Below are 10660 nucleotides of genomic sequence, written 5' to 3' on the forward strand. Positions count from 1 at the left end.
TCATTATAAAATTCTATGTATGGGTGATAAAAAATGACGCCAAATAATGACGTAAAAAGACGATGTAAAATATTAAAGACGACTGCAACAAAATGTTATCAAAAAGAATCCCAAAAAAAATTTGATGCGTACCGCATTTGATAGCTCCACTCAATTAATAGGATGACGTAGATATGGGCCATGTGTATAGTTATTACTTATTATACTTAGGTGATAGGGGTCGTTCATAAATTACGTCACGCAATTTTCGACCGTTTTAAACCACCATTTCCTTGCCCGCCCTCGTCACAAAATCATAACACTTTAGTAACAGGTCCCGAGTCGTCATAAAACCACTAACCCCCTCCCCCTCCTTAGAGCGTTACGTAATTTATGTTCGACTAAGTATAATATTCAGATGTGGGCCTTATGTTACTATCACCTAAATGCTATAAATACCTTAGCCACACATAACCCCCATTTATATCTCATAAATCAAATTATTAAATGACATACAAGGTCTACATCAAATTTTTTGATGTAGACCTTGTATGTCACAATTCTGATATAACAAAAATAATCGAAAAAAACTATTAAAATTTTATAATTCGGATCAAATTCTAATTTTTCCTAGACATTATTATGGTAAAAGTATATAAAGTTAGTGGAACAAAAAAATTATAAAAGCTTGTAGTGGGCGAGTTATTGCTACGGAAAATAACAATACGGAAAATTTGCAATAATCATAAATCACGTCCAGCAGTATTTTTTTTTTTTTTTTTTTTTGTCTTTAAGTCAACCGCATTTTACGTTAGTTAGTTCTATTGCAGTCAGAAAAACCACAATTTACGTTAATCAAAAAGATGCGATTGTTTTTGCATCGGCATGCGAATTTTTTGAAAAGCAATTTTGTATTTACAATTTGTAAAATAATAGAAATTAATTGCATATATATATATATATATATATATATATATATATATATATATATATATATATATATATATATAGTGCTGGGTTAACAAAAAAGAGAGCCCTGGCACTGAATTAATATAGGCACTGAATAGTAGTTAGGATCCCAAACCTTTATATTCCAATTTAATTTTGAACTTGTATTACAAAACATCAAACCATCGCCATGCATTTTATTCAGTATGAATTATTGCATTGCATTAATTACATTAAACTTGTATTATATTGTATAACAAAATACAATATTATACATTGAACTTGTATAATATTGTATTTTGTTAATTATAGTGTATAATCAACGGGGTAACTTTATATATACAATAGTCTCACATGAAATTTATTATTATAAAAGTAATTTAATGTTATTTTTTAATAAAAAATAACATTAAGCCGTCATTATATAAATATAAATGTACATTTTTTTTTATTCTTTATTTTGCCGTTTGTTAAAAATTACAAAAAAGATATTACATTAATAAAAAATCCTGGCCGGAGAGGAAGATAGACTAGTCTTATCGCCGAACCCCGTTGTATTGGTGTTTTTAAACGCTCTTAAAAATTTACATAAATAATAAATGATAAATAAAACAGTATAAGTACATACAAAACTTCAGCAATAAAATAAAATTTTACTAACAATCTTCCAGCTGAATAATTTTAGAAAATAAAATAAGATAGAAGTAAGATAATCATAAAAGTTATCAATCACAAAAAAAATGCGTTAAGTTTTATTAAAAATGATGTAATATAGATAAGTATTTATATTACATCATTTTTAGTAAATGCCGTTTTGCACCAGCCTTAAAACTTTTTAAAGTGCAGTTTATAATCGAAGTCTTGTTTTTTTCATGAGAAATATGAAGAAAATTTCTTCAAACAAAACGTCCCCGATATTGAATTTGGTACGAGCTTAATTTAAGATGGTTTATGGGAATTACAAAGTCATTCACTGAAAAGTTGGTAGGATATTTATTAGAGATTTTATTAAATTAAGACTGAAATGTTGAATATTAATCCTATAAATATTTAAAGTTCCAAGCTGAGGTAAGAGAGTTTTGCAATGTGCATTCCTGTTGCCCCAAATATTATCCTGAAATCATGTTTTTGTTTGCTATAACTTTTTTTGAGTTTAGTGTGATTTATGCTACCCCAGGCAATGTTACAGTAAAAAAGATAGCTGTTTATGAACGAAAATTAAATTTTTTTTATTTATTCATTATTAATAAAATGGTTTGGTTCGATATAATATCGAAATAATTTTTGAGATCTTCTTTTTGATATATTTAATATGGAATTTTCATAACAATATTTACCACCATAATTTTCTAGTTTTATCCAAAGTATCTCATGATTTACTGTGTCGAAAGCTTTAGATAAATCAGTAAAAACCCCAATTGTATAGCAATCACTTTTAGATATTTATGTTTAGATAATTTAATTATTGCATTTTCAGCAGAATGGTTTTTTTTTAAAACCATATTGATTGCAGAATAAAATATTATTTTCAGTTAAATATTTATAAAGTCGGTTAAACATAATGCGTTCAATTAGTTTAGAAAAGCAGGGCAAGACTGAAATAGGTTTGTAGTTTGAAATATTAGCCTCATCTCCAGATTTGTAAATAGGTATTATTTTTGCAATTTTTAATTTATCTTGAATATGACCTGATTTAAGTGATTAAAAATATTAGATTTAAGAGATTAAAAATATTATAAAAGATTAAAAATATGGAATAATGAGGGTTGAATAATATTAAAAACAGATTTAATTACATTAACATTAATTTGATCAATACCTGCACTTTTATTTTTTTTTAAGACTATTAAAAGCATTATGCAATTCACTTTTTTTCAAAATTGGTTTGTCCATAATTATATTAGTTGTTGTAGGATATGAATCAACCCAGTGGGCACAGGACGTAAAAAAGACGTCTTTTAAACGTCTTTTGAACGTTTTGGACGTCTTTTGAACGTTCAAAAGACGTCTTATTTAGGTCCTGTGCCCACTGGGAAATCCTTTTTGACTAAATGGAATTTTCGCTGCTAAGCTTGAACAAACATCAAGAAAAGAACTGTTCTCAGTAATAACTTCATTATGATAAACTGTTCAGTTTCTCAGTAATAACTTCATTATGATAAACTGTTCAGTTTCTCAGTAATAACTTCATTATGATAAATGAGTTTTCCATCAATAAAAAGTTTTTGAGGTATGTTATTTTTTGCAATTTATTTATTTATTTTTTTTTTTTTTGTTAATTCTTTAATAACTAATCAGTTGCATCTCAGAACTAAACGGAAAGAAACGGTAAATTTTAGCGAGATTGACGAAACGAAACGCAGCAGTTAATTGTTTCGGAAGGCATTTGCTTACTTTTAATATACCGTTGCCATCTCGTTATAACGATAAATAAAAGTTATCTAATCTCGCTTCATTTCAAGACAAAACGAGATTTAATCAAAAAAAAACCTAATTCTTTTGCTGTACCAAATTTAATGAAAATCAACATTCAAAAACGTTTGTTTGTTTACAAAGTTTTTAAGTTTAAAGTCAGAAAGCTCATTGTACTTACTTCAATGGCAGTCACATACACACACACACACACACACACACACACACACACACACACACACACACACACACACACACACACACACACACACACACACACACACACTGGAGAAGCAATTGCTAATAGGTTGTCAAAGTAAATTTAATTAAACTATTAATTAGTAATGTACTTAATTTAATTTTGCCTTTTTAATCACTGAATTAAATTTGTAATTTATCTGTATTTACACTTATTTACATTTTTTACTTATCTACAGTATTTACACTTTTAAAATTTAAGTAATGTAAAAGTAACATACCCTGTAAGGTATAAAAATAACTGTTTCATGATAACGATTTTTGTCTTTTAAATATATCCATAATATACCAGTAATTAAAATAGGAGCACAAATTGTGCTTGTTCATGACAACGCAGCCAATTCAAAATCTGGTTCAAGGCAGACACGCTGTGTAGAAATTGGCTTGCGTTGCTTTGATCAATCCCTTCCGCTCATTCTGTCATTATGATGGTCGAAAGTGTGATCAAAATCAGAAAAGTTTTGGATCATATCCGTGACAATCCAGGTACAAACTAAGTCTTTAATTGAAAATCTTTAATAGCCGAAGGTCTGTTTTTCTAAAAACTTAATATGTTTGATCAGTTTAAAACGAGATAAACATGTGTTAAAATGTAATAATAACAAACTTATATGATTAACATTTCAGTAAAATTATTACATATTATCATAACAAATAAAAATATGTCCAATGATTTATATGCTCAGTGAAAAAATTAAAAACTTAATGAACAAATGTTTTTTTTTTAGGGAACGATGTTGAAAAGTTGGCGCAATTTATCGAATCTCCAGAACAAATGGATCTTGTTAAATAAATCATGCCTGTTTTGTTGTGATTCGAAGAAATTTCAGAAATGGCATCTGCAGACAAAGTTCCAACCATACAAAATTGGAGAGAAGTATCAATTTGATTGATGTTTGTTCTGCCAAAACTTTTTTCTAGCTTATGCTAAAAGATTTATTGGAACATTAACTACTTTGGGGTTCAAAAAACAAGATTTACCCTGTTAGCTCAATCATTCAAACATATTTTAAAAGTGAGTGTATTATAGTTCTTGAAAAAATTTATTTAACGAATAATAGCTATACTAACAAACTGTTTATCCACTTTTTTTAAATAGGAGTATGCTTTGACCGGGTTGATACTAAATGGAAGATTGAAGATGTCAAGAAGAAAACTGTATACTTAAATAAATCCTACATCGACAGGCAAAATAAAGTTCGAACACAACCTGTTACTGATGAAGTTGACGAAGACAATGAGGTCATAAAATTATACTCCGATCCTGCTGCTGCAGCTAAATTTACTGTCAGTATTGAGTTCAAGAGCGATTTAGACATAAAAAATAAAATGGGACACTTCTACGTCCTGTGATGGATCCAGGGGGAAATGAAGTATGCTTCGCCCCCCTCATTCACCCACTTCCCTCATCAGAATCTGAAAGTCCTAAAATATCTAAGAAATTATTACATTATATTGACTTCTAATCACCCTGTAATAAATTACAGGTAAAATAATTTATAATTAAACAGCCACCAATTAAATTAAAATCAGCTAAAATAACATAGCTCTCGCAGTTGCTAACATTAAATGCTAATATCCAGCCGGTGTATTTTCCACAAATTATTGGATCAGACTTCTCAGAAAATTCTCCTTCATCAAAATTTTTGGCGGCTCTCTCTTTTCTTTCATATTCCAAAGCTGGAACGTTTCTTTCAGTATTAACACAACATTAGGTTGAAGGTCATTGATAGGTTGCGTGTATTTAATTTTTTTGTTACTTATCATGCACTGGACGAAGTTTAAACCAAGAGCTTCGGCATAGTTAAGGTATTGTACAAATGGACTATTGTTGACGGCTGGCAGTAACGAATCCTACTGTAAATTAGAGCTATTGCAATCGATTGAAACTGAGTTATACGCTCGTTTAAATTTGTTTTTGGAGTGTTGCATTTTTGTTTTTGCTATTATCGTTATCCTATTGGAAACTCAGATGTTTTAATTTATTTTGAAGATATAAATAGGCTCAGTTAATTTGAATTACGTTGTTGAAAATATTGCTTTTTCCAGAAATTAGAAATTCTGTTTTCTCAGGGTTTAGCTTGATAAAGTTTGTTACTCCGTATGTTTGAAATCTATTAATCAGTTCTTGCAGACCAGAGATTATAGAACTTTGCAATCTTACATCATCTGCAATAGAATAGACCCTTGTCGCACCCCTTGTGACAGACCGAAATGATTTGAGGTAACTCCTTGATAGGATATGTTTGCATTACCAGAAAGATAAAATGATGAGATTGTGTGTACTACAGACAACGGAAGTTTTTTTTGGAAATAGAGCTTCTCAAATAGCAAATCCTAGTTGCAAGTATCAAAAACTTTTTTTGCATCTAAACTGCACATATAAAAAGACTTGTTATTGTTTTTATAGTGCTTAATATTTTCGCTCAATAAAAATTCTGCGTGGAGTGTAGAGCTGTTTTTTTTAAAACCAAATTGATGGGAATGGCGATCTGTTATACTAAAACATATAGATAGTATTAGATATTCTAGAAGTTTATTAAAGATTGGTAAAATACTTATTACTCGGTAATTATCTGAATTATTAAGTGATTTTTTATAAGACTTAACAAGTGGAACAATTTTTGAAGTTGATAGATCGTTTGGCACCTTACCATTTGTTAGAATACTGTTATAATATTTAGCGAGCTACAAAATAAGATTGTTGTTAAGAGAGATTTTAAGGTGTTTAGTACTTAACCTAAAGCTATCTGGGGACTTATTACTATTTAATTGTGAGATGCAATTTATAATATCAATTGATGTAACAACTAGTGAATTAGGCTCGTTACTTATAGGTGGAATTTAAGGAGGATTATGGTTATTATTTGTAATAAGAGGCGTATTGAGTAGAGTTTGAAAATGTTGTCTTTTATGTTTTGCAATTTATTAATTTTAAATAACCGAGTTGTTGCTTTATTTTTCAATTTTCGAATTTTATCCCGGAACTTTTGAGGATTTGTAGTTCGAAGGTTTTCAATATTTATAGTATTTTCGTGGATCTTTTTGTTATGAGTTGCTTTAACCGCTTTACGGAAATTTTTTCGTGCAAGTATATAATTTTTGTATTTAATGCATTCTTGTTTTTTATTACAATTAGATTTTTGCCATAGTTTATAGTTAAATGAAAGATTTTCTTTGCTTTTCGTAAGGTCCATTGTCCACCTCGATTTGGAATATTTACAGATTATTAAGGCACTGCTTAGCTGCTAATAAAGAAGCATTTTCGATTTTTTGAATGTTTGTTTTAATTCTTGTTCAATTTTTTCTTTATTGAAGGTATAGTTATTGAAGGCTATGGAGAGGTTATAATTATTCGAGTTAATGAAGTTTTCTTTATTCCATGCATATTTCGGAATATAATGATATTTGTCCATTATGCTATTTATTACGGTTGATAGATCAGTATGTGCAACGACGATAATTGTAGCAATTGGTAAGTGATCACTAAAATTAAAAGGTGAAGGGGGAATAAATTTGGTATTTATAAAAAATAAGGATGACTCTTATAGAGCTGCAATGTAATCGATATACGATGAGTTAACGAGAGTTTTATGTTGATAGGTGTATGTTGGACCAGCACAACTTATTACTTATATCGATTAAAGAGAACTTATTTGATGTAATAAAACTAATTAGATGATTAGAGAATTTTTTGCGAGTTTTATTATTACGATTCTCAGAATCGCAAACTGTTTTGGGATATGATTGAAAATCTCCAGCAATAATACATTCATTTGCATCTTCGTAGTTTTTTATGACGGACGTAATTAAGTTTAATGGTTGTATGTACTTTGAAAGGGATTCCTCGTTATTTCTACATGATATAAGATAAATACCGATAAAGACTAGATTTTGACACTTTTGTTTACCTTAAATAGCGAGAATATTATCACTTTCATAAATTATGTGAGGAGACAATAGAACATCTTTTTTAATAATAAACGCATTTCCTTCAAATGGTCTTCCATATACCTTTTTTCCTGCCGCATGAAAAATTCTTTATGTATCGGCAATGTTATGCTTTTTAGCACAAAAAGTTCAATATTCAAAAACCAATGTTCCGATAGGAAGATAATATCAAATGAGTTCGGAAATATAAATTCGATTTAAAACTTTGGCAATTAAATGCACAAAAAAAAAATTTTTTTTAAAGGTTTTACTTACTTTGTTTCCTTCCATTTTGAATTAAAATTTGGTATTCAAGTTGAGTGAGAACGTTGTCGTGCAAAAGAATGTTATTTTTGAAATGTACTTTGAAAATACATTTTTAGGTGGTTGTACAAGTGTATCGTATTAACTGCACTCTGCTTCTTGAGGTATCACGATGAAGCCTGAATGGTTTAACGATAACATTATTGTCTCAAACATAAGCCTTTAGGATTTATTAAAAGTGAAAATAAAAAGTATTGTCTTTTTTAATACTCTTTATCTTCACTTTGAATGAACGATTGTATTTATTTTCACGGTTAAGTTCTACATCAATCGGTTTGATACCTATTTCATTCTTGGTGTGGTTAGACAAATCTTCCGATATTGAGTTACAGACCCCTCCTACAAAGGTATAAAATTCTCGCACCGTACGCAGAGGCGATTTTACGGGGGTGTAAGGTAAGGCCACGCGGTTAAGGTTTTTTTTCGGTTCGGTTTTTTTCGATTCGATTTTAAACTTAAACCCATCGGTTCGGTTTTTTTCCGGTTCGGTTTAAAACAAAATTCGGTTTGGTTTGGTTCGGTTCGATTAAAAACAAAATATGGTTTTAAAGATAATTATTTATATATATATTTTACAACTTTAAAATATAATTTTTTAAAAAATACCCAATTATAAATTAATTTTTATTTTTTTAATGTTTTCTTTTATGTAAACAATTTTCTCGACATTTTCAATGGCCAATGTGGTTCTTCTGGCGGTTACGACATTACCGGCAGTTGAAAAAACTCTCTCTGATGTTGCAGAAGTTGCTGTTATACATAGGTACTTTCGTGCATAATCAGATAGAATTGGGTACTGTAACTTCATTATTTTCCACCATTCTAAAACATTTGTTTTTTCGTCTGCTGTTTCGGCTCCTAAATAATGCTCAATTTCTAAACTCAATTTAGTTGTCGTCGAAGCGCTGCGTGCTGAAATATCTTATTTTAGTCTTTTTTTAAGCAACTCGTGGTGATTAACTTTGGTATTTGGATTGCTTTAATTGTCTATTTTACTACTTGTGATTGGAAGTTTTTCTTTTTTTTTTGCTTTTTTCTGCGTCAATAATGCTTCTTTTATATCATCAATTTTTTTATATTCAATTAAATGCAGGCCTATGTAACGCGGATCTAAAAAATTAGCATAACAATTAATCAGCTGCTCAGCACCATTGAGAGGATATCTTTCCTGTAGTTCACTTATCAGCATTTTTATAAAAATTCTTGTTGCTTTGTCTTTGTGATTTTGCTGGGCAAGTAGTTCTTGGTGTAAGGAATATAATTCAGGTATTACATCTTGGATTGTTGGTCTTTTATCAGCTGATAAACCTACTGAAATATTGTAAATTTTTTCAAGAAACGGCATGCTGTATTCTAATGTCTTCCATTGATCATCTGAGGGGCATGACCTTTCAAATTCTTCATTTGATTTTGCAAGTGTTTTGATCGCTTCTTTGAGTTGAAGGACTGACTTTATGCACATGTACTCAGAATTCCATCGTGTTGTACACGGAAAAATCAATTTCTTGGCCTTAATTCCAAGTTCTTCGCATGCACCTTGAAGCTTAGCAGTAGAGAGATAACTTCTATGTGCGTGTGATGCTAAATCTGTGCAGTTTTTAATTGCTTTTGAAAGTTCAATTGAATTTTTAATTGCTTTAAGAATAACTAGCTGGATTGTGTGATCGTTGCAGCGCAACTCTGAGTTAATTTCATCACTTTCTTTAGCAGCTAAAACAATGTTGCTGCCATTGTCATTAACGCAGGCTCTGTACACTTCTTCATTTAAGTTCAAATTAGCAATAAAAGTATCAAGGTTTACTGCGATTGCTACCCCAGTGTGTCTACCAGTCAATGGTGTGCAAGCAATGAGAAAACTCAATAAATTAAAATCTGAATTAATGTAGTAAATTGTAAGACTCATGAAGGAATCATTGTTTCGACTTGTCCAGAGATCTGTTGTAAAACTAACTCCAGTCACATTTGGAAAATCTTTGATAAATTCTAGTTGTAACCCTTCCTTAACTTTGTCATACAACATTGGAAGTTTATGACGTCTAAATTTTGATGCAGATTTGACAGTAAATTTATAATTTACTTCATCGATAAATTCTTGAGCTCCTTTATTATCCAAAACTTCAAAAGGTAGACCTAGAGTGCAGACAAACTTTGTTAAATCTAAGTCAAACTTTAATTGCTTTGGATCATTTAACCCATATTTTTGATTTTTTAATATACTACTTTCAATTGTTGTTGTTTTGTCGTCTTTTTTTATATCAAACTTTCGTTTATTAGGTGCCTCTATGGTTTTTAAAAGATGTTCCTTCCAAGATGTTTCATGTTTGGTTTTAACATGGCTGGTTATTGTTGAAGTACTGCCACAGTTTATTTTGTAAGATTTAAAGCAAATTTTACATTTAGCTTCAAATTTATTCAGCTTTTCAAAGAATTGCCAAATACCACTTTCTTTCGGCATCTTCAATTTCAATGTAAACAGATGTAGGTAGAATAAAACACTTCATCATAGCTCTTTAAGAATAATTAAAATTCAGATGTTTCCCACTGAGCTCATTAAATCATTTAATATAAATTTAAATATACATTATCATATGGAAGCATAATAAAAAACACTATTATATAATTCCACAAAATTTTAAAAATTCATTAATAATTTTATTTAATTCAAAAAGTTAAATAGTAAAAGCCAATAGTCTAATTTCGCGTTAAACTCACTAAATTATTAAAGTGGCTTATAATTACTTATTATAATCCTAATTTATTTTATATCTCAATGCTAAAAACATAGAATTAAATATACTGTATATAAAAT

This window comes from Hydra vulgaris, chromosome 04, assembly GCF_038396675.1.
Source record: "Hydra vulgaris chromosome 04, alternate assembly HydraT2T_AEP".
Classification (NCBI taxonomy): Eukaryota; Metazoa; Cnidaria; class Hydrozoa; order Anthoathecata; family Hydridae; genus Hydra; species Hydra vulgaris.